We start from the raw sequence: 24,651 nt of genomic DNA on the forward strand, positions 1-24,651 counted from the left end.
CTGAAACACAAGGCAATTTTCTCCAAAATAAAATAATTTTCACTTAAAACAGCTAGAAATGCTCTTACCACAAGAAAGATTTGACGAGCAGGCACAGACCAGATTAATTAGCCTGCTTGCAACTCAAAGCAATTCTATGCATCAAGGTTGGAGGGAGGCAAAGCAGCACATGTGTTTTTACATAAACACAGTATAAGATTTCAGCCCCCCCTTAGGACATGACCGATTCTGCCAGTCACATTCTAGCCACCCTTCCTGTAGCTCAAGGTAAGCTACAAGTGCAGAGGGTCTGACTTTTAACAAGGGATTAAATATTGCTACACAACCCTCACTGGATTAGCTCATTAAACAGAATTTTTCTCTTCCATTAGATTTCTCCCGGTTTTATTAGCCTCCTCCTTTTCAGTTCCACACCTCCCTCAGATCATCGTTCCAGCATTTCAGATATGATCCTTATTTACATGCAGTGGATTTGGACTAGATTCACAAAAAGGTTTACTCACCTAGTACCACTTGCCCACCACTGTACTTCTCAGCATCAGCATTTGCATTCCCATTGAGCTGCTGCATACGCCCGGAGGTATCTCTTTCCCTGCCAGAAAAATTCCTAAATATCGGCCCAGAACTTGCCAAGGTCTTAACAGCGTGAGCCTCCGAGCACCTAAATCACATCTAAGTTCTTTTGGGATTTGCAAACAGAGAGTTACCCCCTGCTTGCCAGGCCTGACCTGACACGCATTTTCCGAGCACACCTTCCAGATCAGGCACCGTGCAAAGCTCAGTAAGAAAAATGGTGGTGAATCTCCGTGGTTCAGTGGTCAAAGCACCCACGCAGTATGTGTGAAATGAGGTTCACCTCCTTCGAGAGAGGGGAGCCTGCCTGTCTTAGAGGCTCCAGTCTCAAGTAATTTCTGTAAGGTTCTTTAAGGTACTCCTGCTCTTGAAGGAGGCCCCTGTGGATGGGCCAGTCAGGAGGTACTCACTGGGCCAAGTGAGGAGAAAAATAGGAGAGAAATCAAGTGCAATCAGCATGGATGAAAATGCTAGCTGTAGATTTACTGCACCGAAGTGAGAGCTACCCTTTTTCTCTGGCTGTATCGTCTCTGAAAGGGGCAGCATAGGCACTAACTGTACAAGAGAGGATTTGGTGATGTGGAGACAAGGGATAGGCTGTCTACTAACTTGTACAGGTCAGCAAACTCTTTTTGAAGGACAAGGCTTATGCTTTTCTGTCTCCTTATAATTTCTTTCTGCTTGCTTTTTGTTGGTCCTTTTTTTCATCACAACAGCCTTAGTATACTACATAAAGAGCTTCAGTTCCAGCAGGTAACACCATCAGAGACCTTTTGACTCTTCTCTGGAAATCACTCACTGGCCTTAACTAGTGCAGTAGACAGGCTTGAAGTGTCCAAGAATGGGATTGTGTGTTCCCACAACACTTCCCTGTCAGGACAGCATGTGTAGGGCTTGTCAGGTCTCCACAACCTGGTTGTTGAGCATCAGTGGACCGTCTGTAACATCATTCATAGAAACACAGAGCATCCACTGTTACCAAATCCTGCTCATTATTTTGCAGGTATCACCCTTCATCTTTCACTCAAACTCTGTCTTAAAAGCACTCGGGATTTCAACTGCCCCTTCCCCTGTCATCATATCCTACCCTTGTAATAAAACCCAGAAGGATCATTTTAGGTCTGCCAGTGGTGAGTGCAGCTGTAGCAGCACCGTCTGTTTTGCTCAAAGGGTAGAGGCAAGAGAGACAATGCTCAACAACTGCTGAAGTCTGGCAGAGGACAGAAGGAGACGGTTGGCATCCAGTCTCTTGGGAATGGTGAAAAGGCAAAAACATGTTGCCTGTCGCTTCAGGGCAGCTACGTAGGTTGCTGGGTACTGTCTGAAAGCATCCTCAGTGTCTGAAGGCTAACCCAAATTGTACTGTAAGTGTAATGAAGCAAGTTTCCAGGAGCTTAAAAACATCACGGGGCAGATGAAAGGACGTTCTATGTCTGTTGTGACTTCCCCACAACTTTGACTGGATGGCTGCCCCACAGCTTCTCTGCTTTATTGGTTAGGTTTATTGTGCTGTGAAAGATGGAAAGACCAAGCTGTACAAGAGTAGATCTCTGGAATTCAAATCATAATTATTTTCATATTACTTCAAAACCATTCCAAGTCAGTTCAGATCAGTTTTGGAGCCAGTATTAGTGTAAAACAAATTTGCACAATCACTACAGGTTTCATAATGCCCTATGGACACAGCTAACTAGCAACAGAAATGTTTGGAAAGTATTTCCAACCACATTAAAGGTAGTGGCATTTGCAAAATGGTGATGTGTGTCTGATATGCCCATTGCTGTATCTCATTACAGGATGTAGGACCCAAGCCACAGTGCACACCCCCACAGCCCCGGATGGAGAAGAGCAAGAGGGCAGCTACAGCTGCACAGACTGTGGGGGTTGTTCATCCTGAGCACCTTAACAAAGAGCTTTCCAAAACCCATCCTCTGCCACTGTCTGTAGCGCCTCTACTGGGGTAGAGACCTCCTCTACTTTGTTTCTGATTCTGCTGACACTGAAGCGAAAGGAAAAACTCTTATTCTCCTTAGAATCACTAAAACCATATATGGCTGGTGGGGATCTCTGGAGGTACCACAACCCAAGGAAGAATGGGCTGTTACTGTCATCCAGTCCTGACTGATCTCTTCTTAAAGACCTCCACAGCTTTTTCAGGCAACCTACTCTGCTGCTTTGCTACCCTTACTCTTCACAAATTCTTTCCATTGATGCTCAAGACTTGCTTTATCCCCTACAAACATGCAGGACAAAACTTTCCTTTCCTCTTTGCAGCAGCCATCAACACAGACTCATTTTTTCACCCCTTAGCATTTTTCTTAAGGCTAAGAAACCCCAATGCTTTTGCCCTTCCTTCAGAGGTCCTATTTCTTCCAGCCCTTCTCCTAGCTGCTCCATGAAACCTTTCTGGTTGTCCTGGATCATTCTGGACATGCGGCACATGGGACTGGAAACAGAATTTGCAGCATCATGAAGTCCAGCAGCCCAAAGGATGAGACTTGACGTAAGCCAAGATAGTCAGTCGTGCCATTTCCTCAATTGTGGAATAGGCATAACTTTAAAAACAAAGGATGAAAAGAAGCTTCATGTGCAGGCATCCCATCCTTCAAGACATTGCTTTGGTCATCTGAAAGCTACATCTCTGACCATGTGAGGCATACTTTGCTGGATGTAAGGTAGAGGGATTCAGATACTGTTGGCATCCTGAGTCTCACCTGATGCAGCCTGATGTGGGTGAGAAGGGCAAGGAGAGGGCAGTGTGTGGGTGCTGACCAGTGCAACAGTGCATAGAGTCACGTTGGGCTGCTCTTTGCTTGGCTCTGAGACAGCAAGTGGTGTGTCAGCAGCAGCAGGAGGCAGCTGGGAGGAGGCAGGGCATTTTGGGTTTCTCCTGGGATGTCAGTCCACATGCATCCCCTTAGTGCCTTTCTATATTAAAATTTGGAATAAAGGACGATACAGATTCAACACCCTGCAGCTGGGATGAATCAAGTGCAGGCTGAGTCAATCCACAGTAAAGGCCTTGCATTTCAGAAGTACCCATACATGGCACGTTATTAAAAACAACTGCTCAGAAATAGCTATTCTGACTCCAGTCAGAGACAATCCAACAGGCCATGTGGTAAAATGCAAATGTAGCCTAGAAAAGTGGACAGGTGAAACCATGTTACTGGTGAAACCACCACCGACAAAATCTCACCAACTTCAACATGGCTAAAATCTCCCTCTTCATTTTAGTGTGGATACACCCATGCAATGGGTGCTGTGAGAATTTGTAATCATAGATGCTGTGACTGAAAGGACCTGTCAGGTCATTTGGTCTCTTCTCCCAAATAACAAATAATTTGTTCCTTAGTGATACCCGAAAGGAATTACAGCTCATACAGAATTCAGTTATCTGCCTAAAAAGGCAATGAGAATCTAAGGACTTGCAAGCAACCTTTATCACCTTATTTATTTCCAGGTGATTCCCTGAAAGTAGTCACAGCTTGATGCTTTTGTGAGGTCTCATAACTCCCTTCTCAGGGAAGATGTATTTAAAGTAATCATCCATTTATGCCATTTATACCTGGCAGATAACTGAACACTAAGCAGCATTTTAGATTTGTCTGATAAAAAAATTTGAGAGAGATTTCTGTGAAAATAGGATTTCAATGATATTTTGGGGAAAACACTCTGCTTACACTATTTCTCTAATTTAGATACTAAATTTTCACTAATGGACCGTGGAAGGAAGTCACGTGTGAGGCTTTGGTGTGCCATGAGCTCCTTTACACATGGACGGGGGTGTCAATTAAAAAGAAGCATTTCTCTCATTTTGCACCGTGGTTCCTGCAATGCCATGGAAATCAACAGGATTGCAGCGGCACAACCGGGAGAGGTGCAGTCGTGAATCAGACCCTGAGCTAACAGCCTATTTTAAGTCATGTTCAAACTGTGTTAATTGGCAAAAGATAAAACATCCACACTGTTTGTTTTGCTGCTGTGAGGAGTTTGTGTTGAAAACCGTGACTAAATAATAATTAACAGGCTTCAAGTAATCAATCAATAGTATTTCATGAAAGTAAGCTGTAAACTAGAACCTTGGACTCAGTTTTAAAGTTTGATGGTGGGTTTTTTTTTGTTTGGGTGAGTTTTTTTTGGTTTTTTAGGACAGAAACAGTGTAAAGCTGAAACTAAATCCAGGCTTGCACTTGATTAGCAATTCCTTATTGTGGTTTTAGAACGTTAAATTTGTACAAACAGATTAAGTGTGTTTTTAGACTGTTCCTAAATAGCCTGGGAACTAAGAATTAAATGCAGATTCTGCCCAGCCCCTCAAAAACCAACACACCCTTCTCCAAGCCCAACACCTGCTGTTAAAAATACATCACACAATGACTCTGATCTTATATACCAGCAGATGTGAAGATGCCCAGAGGTCTCTCAGATGTTTGTGTTCCTGGGTCACGTGAGGGCACCAGGAAGGGGAGGGAAAATTATTCTGGAATTCCAGAGGTCACCGCTGGACAAAAATAGTGAAAATTGCACACGTGTTGAAAAAAACTAAAGGTTCAGAAATCTGGAAATTTGGCCAAGAAGCTTTACTGAGGGCAATGTTTCATCCCTGAATTAAAAACAAAAGAAAGGACAATACAGTAAAGAAATGAAAAAAATGTCACCAGGAGAAAGAAAGGACTCTTAGGACGGTCTCTAGCCTTGAGCTGAAAATAATTAAAAAGTTCTGGTCAAAAAAAGAGAAGGCGATCCTCTCTCTCAAGGCTTCCCTGGGTGAGACCTTAAATATTCCTATCTGCAGTTAGCTGATACATTTTCAAGCTATAATTAATAATTACCTTTAATGATTTGCTGCACTTTTCTGTATTCAAAGGAATTTTATTTCCAGCGCTTCTGACTGGTCTGCATTTGCTTTATCTGCACATTTTTATCCAGGGAAAGAATGTAGAATTTGGCCCTGTGATTTTACCCGTGTACTCACCCACATGACAAATCTGATTTTTGGGAGATTATTCACACTGGCAAGTCATTATTTAAATCAGAAAAATCTTTGCAGGTCACCCCCCATGTATTTGTCATTTCATTGGTTTCAGCCATTTGTGGGTCTGCATCCCTTTCCTTGCGCCGAGGAAGGTCTCGCCCAGTCCCCGCTGGAGGACACGGCATTTGGAAGGCTCTCGTACACGTGTGGAGCAGGATGAGAGCCTGGGCCATGCGTGCACAACACATGGCAGCGTTAGCAGTGCTCAGAGCTTCTCAAAATAATCAACTGAGCTGCAGTGACACAGCAAAATACCTCATAATCACATCAATTATGCAATCACTATTTTGTGAAAACAAGCCTCTGGGATTTCTTTTTAAGTAATCAAAGAAATATCAGACAGGAAAACAATGAACCTTCCTATTACAAACGAGCAAGTCTCCGCTGGGGAAGGGAAAAAAAAAAAAAAAAGAGAGAGGAAAACTAGCCCCAGACAAGCCATAAAAATGTCTAATTCTGCCTGCAAGAATGTGACCCCCTTGTCTCAGCCCCGGGAGAGGGCAGAGCCGCTCAGTGCCGGCTTGCCCGTGCCCCCTCCCCACACACGGGTGCTGCACAGCCCCTCTCCCCGGGTGCCACCGAGGTGACGCTTGCTTTGGGCTTGGCTTCAGGAGGGAGCGGTGCTGGGGGTCGACTGGTGCCCATCGCCATGGATTTCACACCTGGCCCTCCTCCGCCCGCCTCTCAGCACCGCACAAGCACCAGCGGCTCGTGGTTCCCATCCTCCGGCCGGTAGCTCCCATGCTGGGAAGAGGAGATCCTGCGGCCGAGGAACCCCACAGCACCCCTGAAACACGTCCCCACAGCCTGGCTCCTGTCCCCGCAGCAGCGGGATTTTGCCACAACCACGCTGTGTTTTGGCCATCCGCTTTCGCGGAAGCTGGAGGGAGCCCTGCCGAAACGCTCACGGGCCTTGGTGGAGACTGAAATCTTCTCTCCGCCAACCTCACGCAAGAGCTGCCAGCCGCTGCTGCCAACTGCTCCCAGACCGGGGTGCGCAGGCCTGCGGCGATGGGTTACAGCTGCTGCAGCCGCCTTGGCAGCAGCGCTTTGGAAGGAACTATAAAGAAACACTTTGCCCTGCAGCTAAAAAGCCTGATAAAAATCTGTGAGCATGTGAATGGTAAGGGGAAAAAAGGGTCAGTTCAGTCCTCTCCTCTCCCTTCCCTCTCGCCTTCGATCACCCCTCGTGCCCCTAGCCCCTCGGTGGGGCAGTTGGGCATCCCTCCTTCTCCCTCCTCGTCTCCCCGTCTCAGGGCTGACTCTGCTGGGAGCAGCATGGCTGGCGTGACAAACGAGCCCATGGTGCCCGTGTGCCATGGCAGCACCCAGGGCTCTTGCCCGGCCGACAGCCATCACCCCAGGGAGCTCACAGCCCGTGGCAGGGCGAGGGACAGCCACTTCTTGACAGCCCTCAGAGGCTGATGGGGTGATGTCTCCATGGGACGAAGCCCAGGGCTAGCTGAGGGTGCCAGCCCTGGGCCCCCGCTTGCCCAGGCGCCCCATGAACCCCGCCCGGCTGGGGTAATCTGGCCCCTCGGGGAAGGGATCTGGGAGCAGCGGGTAGCGGGGCCCTGCCTTACTGACATCAAGCGTGAATAATCGGGCTTTAATGTGGCTGAAAGGTGGGAGGGGTGAAGGCGGCAAACACACCACCTTTGCGCCCGGGGCCAGGGCACAGACGGCTGCCGGTTCCCACCCCTTCCCTCCAGCCCTCCTTTCAACCTGGGGCTGGGGAGGCAGCCCTTCCCCACCCCTCGCAAAATGCTTTGAGCTCAAAGGAGCCTCATCAGCCCACTCCCCCGGCACTCCCCGGGTCTTCCCACCTCGACGTGGGCTCTGCCTCCTTGGCTCTGCCAGGTGGCCGAGCTCCCACAGTCATGGCCACCCCAGCCCATTGCAGGGGGATGGTCTCCTTGGGTTCCTCCAAGGTGTGACCCCAAATGGTTTGAAGGATTCAGGCACCTCCTGCCCATTACATTGCATTGGGAATTGGTGCTTAATCCCCTTGGATGCTTCTGGACAGCCAGCCCCAAGAGTTGTCCCTTCTGTCTCCCTCCGCTGAGCAGAGGGAAAGCCCTAAACAGCTGCTGAGGGTACTTAAGAGTACGTGGTTTCTCTGGTGGCACAGGGGACATTTCCCTCTGATGCCCCTTATCACTGCCACCCACAGCACCCCTGGCTTGCTGTCCCCACTGGGGTTCAGTTTGTGTTCAGCAGGACAAGTTCTTCACAGCAACGTTAAAAGCCAGACAAGTGAGATGATCCAAGTTTTAAAAATACTACAGTAATTCTTTTCATTAGCTCAAATAATTTAGCTGAGGTGGTGGAAACCTGTTAAATCGACTTTGCCACTGGAGGAAACTACTCCATGTATCTACTCCTTTCAGTACCAACTAATTCCTGTAAAACACAAGGTTAGTAACACAAACAGACAAGACAGTGCTCTGCCTGGCTTTGTATTAAATGTCCCACCCGAAGAGTCTTCCAGTTCATGTGCAAAGAAAAGATTTCATAATGCATCCCCATTACTGCTTCCTCTCCCTCTCCTTCCAGTCTCGCTGCTTCTACTCGTTACTTTAATTCTTGTTTACTCCCTTTCTTCCAACTTGTGGCTTGACAAAGCTGCTTATCTCCCTTTCCCATAATAAAACTACACCCCCTAATAAAACTACACAGATCTGGCTCTACAGATTCCAGTGCATTAGCAAGCTAGCCAAAGGCAGGCAAACCAGTACGCAGAAGCCCATTGATCTCAGAGTTGGATCTTTACTCTTCCCCACAAATCTAATTATTATAATTGTTAGCTCAGGTTCTGCTGTGGAGTCTCTTCGCCCTGTCTACATTTCCCTGACTCTGAAGGACCATGTCCAGGGGCACGTGAAGAGATAGGTTACCATGTTGAGTTTTCTCACGTTCTAGTTTCAGGACTTTTCAGCCCTGCTGTGGAGCGAGGGGACAAGGAATCTCCCAGTAATTCCCTCTTTAGATAGTGTTTAAATATGCCCTGGAAACATGCACTGCATGGGAAAGGCACTCCAGCTGAGTGCTGAGCACGGACTGCTGCTACTGACCCCAGTTAGCTTTGGACACTCAGCCCTGTGCAGGACTGACCCCTAGAAAAGACAACTAATACGGCAAATACAAACATATCCTAATCATGTATAAAGCAAAAATTAAGATATGCAAGGGAGTCATGCCTTCCTAAACATTTCCTGTAGAAAATGATCAAAACAGCAAATTAAATGCACCTTTGACTAATACTCAATAGCAATTCAAAGCTTTTGAGTTATGGTTTTGAAGCAGAAAAAAGAAAGCTAATTTGACAGAGCAGAGGAGATACGAGACATTGTATTGTACACAGCACACCGCTTGAAGGCCAGCTAATGAATTCAGATAGCTTGAAAGGAAAGGAAAATGAGTGCCTTATGTACAGATGCTTCTCATTGTCATTTCCTTTACTCTCATTCTGTGTATATACAGTCATATTTCTTCAGCTTAAATTTATAGTGACTCTAAGGAAACCAACAATATTTTAAGATGCGGGTATTAAGAAGAACTGGATTTACAATCAGTATTTAGTGCTCTGAAATACCTAGGTATCCAAAGGAACAGGGGCAGAAAATATAACAAGCTTGAGGGAATCAGTCTTGTATTGATCTGGTCACTTTCAGTTTACTGAAAATTCTGCTTTTGGCTTCAATGATAGCAGAAGAGAAACAAATATGGAAAGGTTTTGGAGCTTGGACACTCATAAAGGCAGCCCTGCCTCCAAACCTGATGCATTCTTGCAGAGGAAGGTTGAAGTAGCAGGTAAGGCATTGGATTAAGTCTCAGAAGACCTAGGGGAAAATATAGCTCCATACCAAACTTCTTTGATGACAATGAGGAAACCCTTTAGCCCCTCTCTGTGTCACTTCTACATCAATAATAACAGTCTGGACTGCAAAATCTCTGCTTTTGTAAGCAAACCTCTCCATATCAACTAAGCATCAATCAGTATCAACCAGAGCAGTTGGGCACTAGTGCAAGGATAGCCCAGATTAAAAACAAACAAACAAACAAAAAACCATAGCTGCGAAATTAATAAAATGCAAGTGCAGATGTAGAGCAGGGGGGATGCAAACACTGAGGCTTAGCTTCTATTGCACCCCTGGTACGGCACGGTCACAGTCACGTTATATGATACACTGCAGCCACCCCTTCTCTCTCATTCAGCCTGAAAAAGCCCTGAAAAAGAAGATTTTATGCTCACTATTAATATAGTGCTAATGCTTTCATTTAAAATGTGTAAAGGCACACAGTAGAGTCTTAACCAACACCTTGCAAACAGGAAAAAAAACAAAGAAAGAGTGCACTAGATTCTCCTGGTTTTTTCTCCTTTGGTCTTTTTAAAGAAGAAAAGGGCATGGGAGGGAGAACGAAAGGTCCGAGTCGAATAAACGTAAATGTATGAATGAGACACTTCTAAGCATACCCAGGTGTCTTGCCAGCTCAGTGCAGAGGGGTCACAGAGAAACAGAATGTCTAATCATTGGAATAAACACAGCTGTGCATACTTACATTTTCCTTACCTATTTTGCTAGTGGGGAAAAAAATAATCACTCCTCAGAAGATCTTTTCCAGCCACTTCTAGCTTCTTTATTTTTTATTCAAATTTTTTTCTTAAGAAGTGTGTGAGAGTTATTTTTTTATTTTAAAAAAAATAAATAATTAAGCTCCATATGCTGATTGGTTGTTCCCTTTCAGATTATTTTTAGCATTTGGAATGTTGCTTTGCCTTCCAAACATTTTTGGAATCAAATTGTATGGAAGCGTGTGAAGACAATTTTTTTCAGTGTGGAATTTTAATGCAGAGAAGAAGGAGACTAAAAGGATTTTTGGACAGTCAATGCAAAACTGGAAGATTTTGTTTGTATGGAGCCAATGGGAAAAAAGAACAAAACTAATTCTGCTCAACATGAGGCACAAAAAATTCAGCAGGAACCACTGAGGGTTACAATTTAAAAAAATTTCTACAAGCTTCAGAATAATATTTTAAAACCTTTGAATTAATCATGAATATTTTGAATAGTTATGTTGTTTTGAGACTTTATACAAACTAAGAAATCTGGCTGTAAAAAACCAAACATGCTTTTGGATAAATCAGCTGGTCAAATAACAGATATTACCTCTCTCTAGAAACCTTACCCCACTTGTACTTGCTTTTAAGGAATTCATTGTCACAGCATTTTGCAAAGAGAATTTATGACAGGGTCGAAGGCTTCTTGCAAAATTAAGTTGAATAACTGAAACTATTCTTTCTTGTGACCAGAAAGCTGCTTTTAGCACGTCATTTGAAAACAAGGGGCTCAGCCAGCAATTGCTGCTGCAGTACGTGCAAAGTATGTATGGATAAAACTTGTAGATACCAGTCTGCTACTGAGATTTACAGCAACTGCTATCTGCATTTCCATAAGAAATCCACATTTTTCTTTGTTTACTTTTCTTTTATAACCTGACCAAAGATATTGCTCCGAGCTGAAAATTTCTTTTAATTTACAGGACGGGGAAAAGAAATCTGTTGTTCATTAAAACAATCTTGAGTCTGATACACCTCAAAAATAAATTTTGTAAAATGAGATTTTACCGTTGTTTTGGGAATGTGATAGATTTGCTACTTTGGAGATTGAGCAACGAACAAACATATTTACAGGGCTTGATGGTTGTCTGAAGCCCCCTAATTTTCAGCCTCCCTGCACAGCTGTTTCTTCTGCAGCAGGCCAATGTCCTTTGGGAGACCTCTCCCACCCAGCTGAGAAACCATCACCCCTTTCCCGACCCACGGGATCCCCACGCAGGCTGCTTTGCCGTAACAGAGCAGCCACTGATGAACGGGGCAAACTGGCACGCTCAGCTCCCCTTGCAGTTGGACCTGGCTGACAGAGTTCACCTCTTTTGTGGTAGCAGACATTAATCAAGATGGCGGGATTAGTTGGGAATGATTTTGTTGACGTGGCATTCCATCTCTGCAAGTGCCCTTAGTGCTCCTTCCTGGGGCAGACGCGGGCGCAGCAGAGAGATGGGTCGTACACGGGAGATCTAGGTAGAAACCCTAACTGAACTTTGTTGATAAACCAAATAAATTATTTTTTTTTCCTGTGAAAAGTAGAAACAAAAGGAAAAGTTACAGAGGGACATCATTATGGCTAATTCTCTTTTAAATATCCAGGCCAATTCAGCTAATGTTATAGCAAGGGACATATTGAAGCAATTTTTAAATAACCTTTCCCGCCTGCTTCTGCACAACCTTATCACTGTTTTTCCTACACAGGGAAGCAAAACTCCCACCAAGCCTCCAAGTGTTGCACAGGGCTTGCAATGTGCTCCAACAGCAGCTCCCTTGAGCACACTCGGCAAGTGAAGGGCTCTGCTTCACCTTTTAAGGTACAGCTTCATAGCTGTGCGCTACACAGGTTTTAAAAAACATTTTTAAAAACCACACTGCTGGCAAAAAAACCACATGAAGTGAAATAATCTCTTTAAAATGTATTTTTAAACAGTTTCCTCACACAGTGGAGCCCATTGAGTATACAAATAGCTAGTTGTAAATAACTGGGAGACTCAAAGCTGTGGAGCAGATCAAATAGTCACAGGCAGGGGATATCCAAAGCCAAACTTTCATTAGGTGCATTTTAAAACTTTGCAAGTTTGCAAGAACCAGAACCAGCTTTGTAATTTCAATGGCCCAACGCAGCTGTTGACTTCTGGTAGTCTAGTTCAAATCTGCTCTGTAGTGAGAACATGTCCAAACACTTCTCCATCGTAGCAAGGGGAGGATAAGATGGGCGCTGAACTACTTGAAGGACTGAGACTGGGGGAGAACTCAGGAGAGCAGCAAGAATGAGACATTTGTGTAACCTGGGAAAAGCCTAAGAGACTGGGGAAGTTCAGCCTGGTGAAGGGCTGAGGCGAGTAAGAAAATATCTCTAGATAAAGAAAGGAAGGCAGGGACCAATCAATCTCACTAATCTACAAGGCCAGAAGAACAAGTAATGGGGTTTGAATTACACATGTGTTACAATAATAAAAGTGTTGTAAAACATAATCTGTTACAAGGAGTAAGAAGAGAAAGTATTTTCAGGGCACAGGACCAAAATGCAAAGGGCTTGATTTATTTCCTACCTCTGCTGTAGATTTCCATCGTGTCTTCAGCTTTTCCATCGCTGAAGGAGGTTCCAGGAGGATCAAAGAGTTAATACTGATGTGTGCAAGTTATAGTAGAGAAAGTGATTGAACTTGGGTCATATCAATTTTATATCCATATAAGTACAACTGTATCAGTGCATATGCAAGGAAGATAATAAACAAAAAAGCCTTGTAATTTTGTTACAGTAAAGGTTGTATAAGAAACGCAAGTCATTAGATAAACCACTGCTTGTGGACAGCCTGTTCACAAGTCATTCCTAGAAAGACAGCATCATCCAGGGTTATTAGCTAATTTTTGGTTCTCTGATTCAGCAGCCAAAAGAACAACTGTCTAAGGAGCAGTTTAAATGACAGTTCAAAATGTTTTAATTCTTCTACATGAAAGAAAAAATATTTTGCTTTGCTCAGTATGAAATAGTCCTTTTGGTCACTTCTAAGAGAAGCGTAGGAGACGAAAGGTGCAGGGAGGGAGAAGGAGCCAACCTTTTTCATCAAATGGCTCCTGTTGCAGAGGAGAAGGGGGTTCAGTTCAGCCTGGAAGTGTCCTGGCTGTGGACTAAAAGGGGAACAACGTCATCACCCTCTATATAGGCTGTCTGGCAAATACAGCTTTCCTGCTCCCAGATGTAATTTTACTGAAATTATACAATGAACTGGAATATCCAGCTGGAATTAGCTAGTAGTATCAGTCCAGCCAAAGTCAGGGATGCTAATTTTATTGCCCAGCAACCGAAAATCAGCAAAAGTAAGGAATATCAGAGTTCATTATCATTACAGAGGGTTATACATGCAACTTGGAAAAAAGGCGACAGAACAGAAATAGGACTTCTTTTAAGGAGGGTAATAAACCCTTGGATCAGGTCGGATAGGAACGTGGTAGAGCCTCAGTGACTTGTAGCCTTTAAGTGATGATTGCCCATCTTTCTGAAATGCAGGCTACAATTCAAGCTGAAGTTAAGGCCCTGATGCCTAAATTATTAGATAATGTTTGATGAATTGTGTTATGCAGGTCAGACCCACATACCCATGGTGTTCCATTAGGGCCCTAACATCCCCAACAGCAGATGACATGAAAGTCAGGAATATAACTATGACCACAGCCAGCTTCATTCTTAGCACTGCATTTGATGTGCCACACTGAGGGCTACCTATGAACAGGAACCCACTGGAAAAGCTAGTTCTGGTTTCATTTATATATCGAATTAGTTGAAGGTAATTGTGTGATTATTCATTTTCCATTCATTCTCTGAGCTCTCACTTTTGATTTAACCTGAGTCACTCTGAACGAGTTTGAGCTCCGTTGAAACAGAGCATGCAGAGATAAGAACATCCACGCACAGGCTCACACTTAAATTACACCGTGAATTAAAACCCGGCTTGTTCCGCTCCCAGGCTGGATGCAAACAAAATCACTTGAGGCACCACAGAGCCCTGAACGGTGTACGATTTAATTGCTAATCACCACTGACAGTCTGTTGGCTCAGTAGGCAGACAACACAACGTGCAAACTGCCAACAAGAAGTGAGTCGGCAATAAATAAAGATACGGATTCTGGAATTTCGGCTGAATCCAGCTAGCCTGTGGGGATGACAAAAAGGGGAATTTTGAAACCTCTGATCTCTTAAGAAGCCAGTTATAGCCAGGCGCAGTGGAAAAAGAACCTGGGCCAATTGCTCTGTGTTGTGGCCCCAAACTGAGCTGGTTATTACAAAACGCCATTCTCTGTTGCTCAGCCGGTGTTTCAGAGCATCACTGATCCTGAGTTTACTGGTATGGTCTGGCTACATTTGGTTGCCCTGCAGTCAGTTGATCCTATTTCACAGCCAATTTGCAACACGGGTCTGGTGAGTGGCAGAGGCTCTCTTGGCCGCTTCTCACAGCAGCATCCAGTAGAGATCTGCTGGCCCCAAACTGGAGTGACTCAGTAGAGAAGTTGGTTTTGCGTGTGTGAGCCTGACTCATCTTCCAATTACTGAGGAAATAGTTTTGTCCGGGAAATAGCCTACACCATCAAGGCCTTTTCACAAAAGATGCTTTCCTCTGCGTTGTTCCTAGAAAACCATTCAAAACAGACGCTCAAAACCAAGATGGGTTAATCTCTTAGAAAGCGAGATGACAGCATTGCCTGGAGAGCTTGCGGGGCCAGGAACATGCATTTCCCAGTGGAGATACCAGGGCTCAGAGGCAGATGAAGACATGAAATGCCAAGTGGGGGGCCGCACTGGAGGATGTCCTTTAGCGAGGGGTCTGAGACCCTGCTAGCTGTGAGGGAGTTAGCCTAAAGCAGGTTAACCATCACCTCTGAACGACCAAGCAGACTAAAACCTTACCACCCCTGTCTCTAACCTCTGCCTGTCCCATAGCTGGAGTGGAGGGCAGCTCGTCCTCCAGCATCCCGGCATTTCCCAGACTGTGCTTCTGCTCCCGTCCTAGCAGGCACACAGCCCCGCTTGGTCCAGGGAAATGCATTTACTGCAAAGCAGAGGGAAAATACGAAATAAAGGAAGTTTCTCTGGGGGAAAGGAGTGATCAATGAAACTGTTTCTTCTGTGGTGCAGCTGCTTGATCCTGCAGGATATCGATGAACAGCCCTTTGTGGATTAGTAGAAAGAACCAGCGCTGTTGTGTTACCAAGATAAAACTATTCAGGTGTGATTTTCCCATTCCTTTAAGACATAAAAAACCCCTGGCAGCAACTTCTGAGCACATCCTATTCTTCTTTCCTCCTCAGAACCATGGTAGAAAAACAGTTTATTGATCTCTGCTAAGAAATCAAATGTTGTTATAACTCCGAAGGGTGTCCAGTTACAGAGAAAATCGGTGGTAATCGGAAGCTTCGCGCAGACCTCGCGTGACCCTGCTCATTCCGGCACAGAAAACTGTTTTTGTCTAACTTCGAAAGAAACCAGACAAACCCTGTGAGGTTACTTATAATCCTGACACCGCTCTCAGAATTGCCATATGCTGGGAACATGCCTTCTTGCCTATCTACAGTATATATCTGAAGGACTTTGTTGCAGTCCTGATATCTGGCATATCTTAAGCCTATTTAGAACATCAACACCATCAATCACTTGGTATGGGGCCGAGCAGCTGGATGAACCTTGGCTATCATGCAAAGGCTATTTGTCATCTGGGCAAGTCTGTTTGGCGTATAATGCTCCAGTCCCAGAACAATTTTCCCTCTCCAAAAATATTCTCTTTGATTCAGGAAACACGTGATTAATAATGAACAAGAGCTTAAAGATGGAGGTCAAGGCTGAAGTCTTAACCAAACAAGTGCATTGCTTACTAATGTTTGCCTCAGCCTTCAGATATTCCCTTGAAGAGCACCCTCAGTGGAGAAATGCAAAACTCTTCCTAAATAACACGAGATTCGAGAGACCTGCGTGGCCGTGGCCACAACAGAGGTTTTCCTTGACTGTGACGATGCTTTTCTTACAACTCGGTAGCCAGACAACAAATCTCTAAGAGGAACCCACATTTAGGATGAACTGTGCCCACCTCACATTCCCATTCTCTCCAAGACAAGCGACACTTGGCATTTCTGACATTTAGGTAATTAGCCCTCTCTTTAAAATAAGAAGTATTAGCTGAAGTATCTCAACCATCTGTCTGAGCCAAAATAAGAGCAAGGGAGTTTACATAAACAGTCTTAGCACGCTTAACAAGCATGTAGCTAATGATTTATTTTTTTAAGCCTCAACAATAGAGGCTACTGGATATAAGCAAGTACTTCATCATTTGTGTCTCTGTGCTGTTAATGAAAGACTAGTAATTAGTGGGTGACTAAACTTCAAAAGTACATGTTGCTTCAGTACATGGTGTTGTAAAAGACAGATTCTCCCCAGCCATCTGCAGAGCCAGAAGGAAAAGGGAGGAGAAAAATATTTTGAAAGTTTGCCCTATCAATTAAAGCATTTTGTTCATATCTTCAGGTCCTCTTCCTAACCTCTCTTCACCACTTACCTCTCCCCATCTTCTCTGTATTTGTTAGTTGCCTAATCTTGTTTAGGGTGTAAAGAGGCAGGGAAGATGTGTCTCCCTGTATTTTTATAAACAGATTCCAACACAATGCAGTGCAATCTAACATCTGACTCACTGCGAGGCTGGCTGGGTACAAGGCATAGGCAGCACTTGTGCTTATAGGGACGACCCTGTTAAGAAATGACAACACCTGCAACCACCAAATTTGTTAGCGCTCGTTACTGAAGCAGGGTGAGTGACCTCATCATATTTAACAGCTCTGAGCAGACACAGCACTGGAGATCCTGAGGGCACAAGCAGAATTTCCACTAGTGATGTAATAATATACCAGGATAATTAACCCCTTTTCCACTCCCAATGGCTTGAAAAACTGCATAGTCCAGCTGGCAAGCTCCCCAAGCTTGGAACCCGTGCAGCCAGGATTTGTACAAACAAAAACCAAAACAAAAGTCATCGGCGGTCTGTCTCGTCTCTGAACAAGCGCAGCATTCAGAGGGGAGTGTGGGTCTAGCCCGGCAGCGGTCACGCGAGCACGGATGCCACCACCTCCATCTCCCAGCGCTGCTGGAACAGCAGCAGCAGACACACAGGGTACAAGCGATGGCAAGAAGCGATCCAAGGATATGGCAAAAAATGCACATTTTTAGCAGTTTTTCAAACGGAGCTGAAAACCCTAGGGACTGAGGAGTGAAATATCTTGTTTACAGTTAAATTCCTGATCCACGTAACTAAGCAACGCAGCACCATGGCTCCATAAATGGAAGCAAAGTTAATTTTTTAACAATGCCACATTACCTTTGTACATCTTGTTCCTACCCTCCCTCAGGGTCTTACATGAATGAATCAGAAAATTGCTCCCTTATGTTAGGCTTGTGTCTGCACCTGCATTAAATTCACGTCAGAGAGGGGTGGAGGAGGCAGACGTCGGGAGCACCAATACGATGGTACCTCCGGATTTCAACTCCCTGTCTGTCCAACATGACATTTGCCTTTAATAGCTTTTCGAGGCACTACAAGAAACAAGCCTTGCTCCAGTGGTGGTCCCTTCAGACAAAAAAACGAATAAAACCAGTCTGGGATCTTGTCTAGTTTCATGCCTGTCTCCCATATGGCTGGTCATCCCCCCGAAAACAGCCAGGAAGCAAAGTCCATGCAAATGGCAATTAATTACACTTACAATATTTTTGTAAATAAAAGTACTTTCTTTGCACCAGACTAATATTTTCGACAGTAGAGAACTAGAGTTCCGAGCCGCTGAATCTGGGGCCTGCGGGTGTCTCCGCGCTGGATTCCTGGAGCGATACCCACAGCCTTGGTCTGGCTTCGAGCCAAACCCAGAGCTGAAGGGGCCTGCTCTCTGGTTCTGGTTTTGGATGTTGCTTCCGTGATTTTGGCACGGGTGGCTCAGAACGCAAGCTCAGCCTTGAACCCCAGCATTAGACTAAACCTAATCCGAAGCTTCAGCCTGCTTCACATTATTCCTGCTGGTTAATTCCAGCTGCTAAACTTCTACCCCCACTACGAGCCAGAGAGTGTTTTGTTGACAAATTTGCCACGCATTTCAAGGAAAGCAGGATCTGGCCAAGGCTTTGGGGTTATATATTTTTTTTCCACTGCAGGAAATGGAAGTGTTGGCAAAAATAGTCGTCGTTGTTTAGGATAAGAGAGTGTTTGGACATATCCAGTTTTAAGTGGTCTGCTTAGTCTGATACTCTTGATATATGAGACAGCAAAGAAATATGTCTAGAAGTCTTGGAATGAGGCATCTTTTTTATAAGATGAGTGAAATACACACAAGGATGAAATATTACTTTCATATTACCACCAAAGCTGGTTAAAATTCACTCAATTGACTCCAGATGTGGGTTTCTTCAGCAATTTTAAAGTTAGCACTACTGTAACTAGGTGTGAGGCCAAGGCAAACTACTCTAGCGCTTTATAGCACTTGGAAGCTACAGTAGTCAAATCAAAATACGTTACAAGAGAATCAGTTTCTTTAAGCTTAGCAGCAGGAAGGATTTAATATACCGAATACAGCCAACCCATCTTCATTTGAAAGAACGTAAAATAAATCCTTACCACATTTGTGACTTATTATTTGCATAAAGGACCTGGTTCAAGAAGATCTCTGGCATTAATCATGCAAGCAGGGCCATACCACTCCACAGTACTTTCTGCTTATTTTATTTTTTTTTCTATGAGATGACAACTATGCTTAAGGTAAGCATGCACCTCCACACTCTGCTGATGCAGGTCAGTCATCTGAATATTTGAAGCCACTTTCAGCATTTATTAAGTGCTTAATGGAAGATGTTAATTCTACTTTTTTACTCTTTTCCTCTGCCTGCTCATTCTCCTTGCAATTAGGAACTCCGTGTAACAAGCTGCACAAAGGAATCCACTGTGGTGCTCATCAGCAAGAAGTTTGACTCATCCTGCAGTGATGGCACTGTGTATTTTGACGATGTCTTTCAGCATCTTATCTATTCAATAACCACTTGTATTTACACTGGCACAGAACATTGCAGTTACTGCCTTCACCTATTACTTCATTATTAAGCTGTGAGAGTGATTCCATAGTGAAAGGCAAGCAGCCTCCTCAGTGCTTTCCTGACTAACTGCTGAGGTTGTCCTGGGCTCCAGCCCAGCTCACCTTGACAGAGCTTTGAACGTGGGCAATGCCCATCCTCTGCTGGGCTCAGGGGAGAGAGGGTTTCCATGGCAATAAGTATTCAGACTCATCCTTGACCCACTGACACCTCTGTGGTGATAAAATGACTACACTTACCTGGCAGCTCCAACCAATTCTGCTTTTTGCACTGCAAGGCTGGTAGGATCTTGTTCTTTAAGTCCCAGTTCCTGGAGCAACGAGGTTGCCACGTTTCCTGAACCTTATTTTACCTGTTTTTTTAGTTTATTTTAAGATACAAAAGGGTGCTTGGAAATATGACCCTAGGGCACCCTAAAAGATAAGAAACTGGAAAATTATTTATTTTAAAGTAAGGACCTTGCTCTGTGTAAACCAGTCTCCTCACTTTTGAATATTTAATGCTGGCAGTGTTGCAGCCATGCTCCGCTGGAATGACAGACCTGCTCCACTTCCACCAGGGAAAAAACTTTCTCTGGCTGCAACGGAAGAAGTAAGATTTGCCACAAAATTGCACAGCAACCTAAGTGTTTAAGACGTTCTCTAAAGCACTCAAACCTGGCTCCTTTCTGCCTGACATTTCCAGTGTGGGCATATTGCAAGAGCATAATTTTAATATATAATTTAAGGTGGTCAGGTAAGTCTGTTTTACTATATTTCATAGAAGTAAAGGCTTGGAAAGAAAACCTGAGGTCACTTAGGGGTTGTGACTGACCTTCTGTTGAAATAGTTTTATCAGAAAACTGCCTTAGTATGTGTTGGTGATGTAAGGACATATCCTCAGCTGGTAAAAATCAGCTTGTAGCTCCACACATGGCAGGGGGTCTTTGTCAAGTTACAATAATCTGATGCAGATTTCCCCTGACCATTTTAGAACTCTTCAGTTCCTTTGTAAAAACATCGCTTTGCTAAAAGTTTAAGAGAGATGTGAGTAGCAGAGAAAAGAAAAAAGTGACAGTAAAAAAGGAGAAAATGTCTTATACTTAAAAACCCTTGGCATACTACACAGCACTATTTGATTAAGTGAAGTTGTAATACAAAGACAAGGATTAATCACACAGAAGAGTAACATAATTAATTGCAAAAGCTAAGGGAAAATTTCAAGAAAGAATGCATCCTTTCATTTAGCTTACAAAAATACAATTAGTAATTATTACTGATTTCCTGGAGAAAGTCCAGAGCAGAATTAAAAATATCTCAAGTCACCGGGAAGTTCATTGGTCCGCAGGGACAGACCTGCTGGGCTGCGGGAAGCTTAGATTTGTTCAGCAAACTTCTTGTTTTTCAAATGATCTGTGCTGAGTTACACACCAGGACAGCCATGACTGGGTCTGTGCCAGGACTAGTGGAACTCTTATTTTTAAATGCCCACTATCTATTTTAAATAAAAAGAAAACTAGATTTCTGCCTGAAAATTTTGTAACAGCTGCTCTTACAAGTAATATTTAAAGACCATTGGAATTCAGAAAAATTGTTACAAGCAATCAGAAAAACCATGAGCAGATCAATTTTATCTAAACTATTTTAGCTCATGTGGGGCAAATTGATGCATGTCAGAGGAACAATATCCTATAAAATGTATCTATCTGCCTGGGATCATCTGACCAGCCTTCACATTTGTTGCAGGCTGCATACATACAAATGCTCTTCAGCCACAAGCATCTCATCAAAACTTGTAGGTGATGTTACCCACGCAGAGGAGTTTGTTTCGCCCCTCCCTCCTCGGGACAGCAGCAGCTCCAGCGCAGGACTGCTGCCTCCTCTGCAGGGACGTGGGAGGATGCCACAAACTTGGAATCACCACGCACCCAAAACACCCCCTTTTTAAAAAAAACCTCCCACAAAACCATTTGGCTCTGTATCTCTGCACTCAAGACGCAGCCTCTACTTCCGCAGGGGCTGCTTGGCAGCCCCTGGGTTTAGCGGAAAGTTTCCAGTTGACTTTGGTAGGAACTGAATCAGACTGTAAAGCCATGTAGCACGTCCTGAGGGTGATCAGCCAAACGTCCAGCCTCATGTCTCAGATTCAGGTAAAATGCTCGGGATGAGAAATTATTGTCTATGGAAATTAGTGGGGAAAAATCAATCGATGTCAACTGAGAATCTGGCCAGGCAGTTTTCAAATGCGTGGAATATGCCTACAGCATCAGACCGGTGCAAACAGCTACAGATTCAGGTAAACAAGCAGTTAGTCTGAGTATGTCCAGTTGCAGTGAATCGAGCCTCCTTGCCCCGACCTTCAAACCAAGCTGCATATGCAAGTTAACCTCCAGGCTTGCTTCATACACTGTCTACCTTCAAAGCAAGGTGTTTCGAGCCAATACTGTTTCTAGCGGCATATCTCTATTATTTTAAAAGGGGGTAGTGCTAAACTTGATCTTAAATTCCCGTTGAATCTTGGCCTGCTGGGTACAAAGAGCCAGACTGTGGTCTGCATCCTGGATGCTTTGTGCTGCTGACTCTCTGCTGACCCTCTGCTCGAGAGACCCTCAGTGGGAGCAGAGCCAGAACAGCCAGGTGTGTGCCATCATCTCCCTCACAGCCCAGCAGAAGGGACGTGGAAGGAGGAGTGTGAGCAGACACAAATTCTTCTGGAGGCCATTCCAAGATGGGAGGAATCTGAGCAACCCTAAGGTTGTTCAAGGCTACCTTTGGGGTAAAGATGGAACAGAACAAGCCCCAAAACCTGATAGCCACAAACACCTCCATGTGCACCTTCCCCACTCAGCTGAATCCAGCTTGGTGTTACCTGAAATGCTTCTGCTACATTATTATATTTCACTGTAACCAAGCATTTGCCTTCGATTGGTTTCTGTGCTGCTGTTGAGTACATGAACAGTTTGTACATCTTCTGTGGTGCGTGAAAGTAAAGACAACCCATTGTATTCAAAGTTGTAAAGTAATAACATGTATTTTATGTTCCAGGTACTTGTAGGACCAAAAGTCTCTCCAGGACGTTGATCTGGAAGAGCAGAACTGATGTAATTCTATTTTGGTAGTCATTGTCAAGACTTAGCAAATGCCCATGTGAAGTGGCACCGATGAAGACACAAACTCTCAAGCAGTGAACTGCTTCTTACAGAAATCGTCAGGGAGAGTTCTGTATTTACAGGGAGATGGACGAGATGTTATAATAGGTCTTTTCCATCTCAGATTTTTAGCACTATGATTCATGCTAATTGTTAGTGGGAAATCACTTAGTGTCAGCAATAGAGGTGACACATTCATTTCTTTTTAGTCATTGCACGTATATTGTGTTTGAGGTGAAAGAAAGGGTTTATTTCTCCTCTCCTTTCCCCAGAAGCATGTTTGGATTTCATGCATAAATAGTCTTTCTTCCCTTAATCTGATTCACATGACAGTATGCATTTGCATAAAGCTTCTTCTTGGGAAAACCATTCAAACCTTTATCTAGAGACAGTAGACGTGTCGATGAATTATGTCCTGCTTTACAAGACAGCTTTTTTTTTTTCATTCTGATGCATTATTTGTATCATATGCTAATTTATTATAATGGTTATTAAGAGCACCAGGCCTTGCCTTTCAGCTTCCCACATTTCCCCAGGCATACCCTAACATCCTCTCTTTTCAGCTGTACTCATCTCCTCCTGTCAGGAATTAAAAACCAATTAATACATACCGCAGATAAAAATGTTAACACCAACCCACTCGATATTTTTGTGGTCACAGCTCCAGCATGCTTTGTGCTTTCTAGACATCCTAGCTGGATCTGCCCCAGCAAGAATGTGAATGGTAACATACTATAAAGCATTTTTACAATACCACCTGTGGTTGGCCTGAGGGACAGTACTACAATTTAGCCTAAAAATAAATCTTTGGGACAAATAAAGCTCAGATTTGTATCTAGAACTTTAAAATCTTCCAGACCATGCTTCAAACATACACACGAATTGAAAGGGGATGAGTAGGGAAGTCAGGATAGCAATTGCCCTCCTGGCTTTCTGCCACCTTGGGTTAAAATCTTGCCCCTAGAAGCTCCACTCAGCAGAAGGTGAGCCCTCTAGACAAGGAGTGAAGAACAGCCCCACCTTTTCACTTCAAACTCATTCACTTCCCTAACCAAGAAGGAAGGTTTCATACTCCAATCCTATCTCCTTCCTAAATTCCATGTCAAAAAGCTCCCATCTTAGGTGGAGATCGTACTCTAGAGCTTTGACCTGTTACTCTAGAGCTTTGACCTGTTACTCTTAAGTCAACAGAGTCAGACTGGGATAAAGCTAAGCATTCCCTGGCTTCCACTTTGGCCCATTTCTAGCTCTTGGATTGGTGGCAATATCCTTCTGAACTCTGACAAAATGTACTCCATGGGATAATGCATTTTTGTGGCTATGTAACTGAAGAAAGAGAGATCCAGTCTACACAACTGTAGTTTTGAAAAAGCCTACAATATATAAACTAACAGTATATCTAGATATATGTTATGGCTTTTAATAAACAATAATATTGCACTAGAGACTTTTATGAAACTAAGTTCTTTTTGTATCAAACCTGAAATAAAAGTTTGAATGAAGCCAGTATCAATATTTTTCCTCTTGGTACAGTATTATAGGTTTTAGAAAGCCAAAATCTATATAAACTTCACTAAAACATTACTTTTCCATGGAGCCACTATGTCTCAAGTTGATACAATATTTACCATGATAACGGAATTTTGAAGTGTCTTCTCTGGAAAGAGAAGTGTAGATAGATGTTGTATCAATATTAAGTCAATAGTTAGAATAAGAATAGATCACCATTCATACAATACAGTGCTAGAAATGTGTCAAGCGGTTTGGTGACACCATAAACCACAAAAGCACAAGTCAATTACGCTCTCCTTTGGGAAGATTTTGAATTTGCAGCTCAGCTGAAGTGGCTCTTGGTAAACTAAAACAGTGATAAACATAGCAATACATCACTGTATACATGTTTAGATACTTACATAAAATAACTTCAAAGCAGTCGGATTCAGGTAAGTACCTTCCAATAAACTGAATGAAGGCAAAATTCTAAATCCAATCGTCTATGTTTTCAAATCACAGCTATTTTTACATCAGTTATTCCACTGAGATAATTCATAAGAGTAATGGTTTTCAGAATGGGGCCCCATATTTTCAAAATGCAGCAACAGTCCTTAATTATCAGGCTTATTTAATGTGCATGCAAACTAAAGGATGTAAAGGTTAAATATTCGGTGTAAAATAATGCAGTAATGGAG

Source organism: Opisthocomus hoazin, chromosome 4 (genome assembly GCF_030867145.1).
Source record: "Opisthocomus hoazin isolate bOpiHoa1 chromosome 4, bOpiHoa1.hap1, whole genome shotgun sequence".
Taxonomy (NCBI): domain Eukaryota; kingdom Metazoa; phylum Chordata; class Aves; order Opisthocomiformes; family Opisthocomidae; genus Opisthocomus; species Opisthocomus hoazin.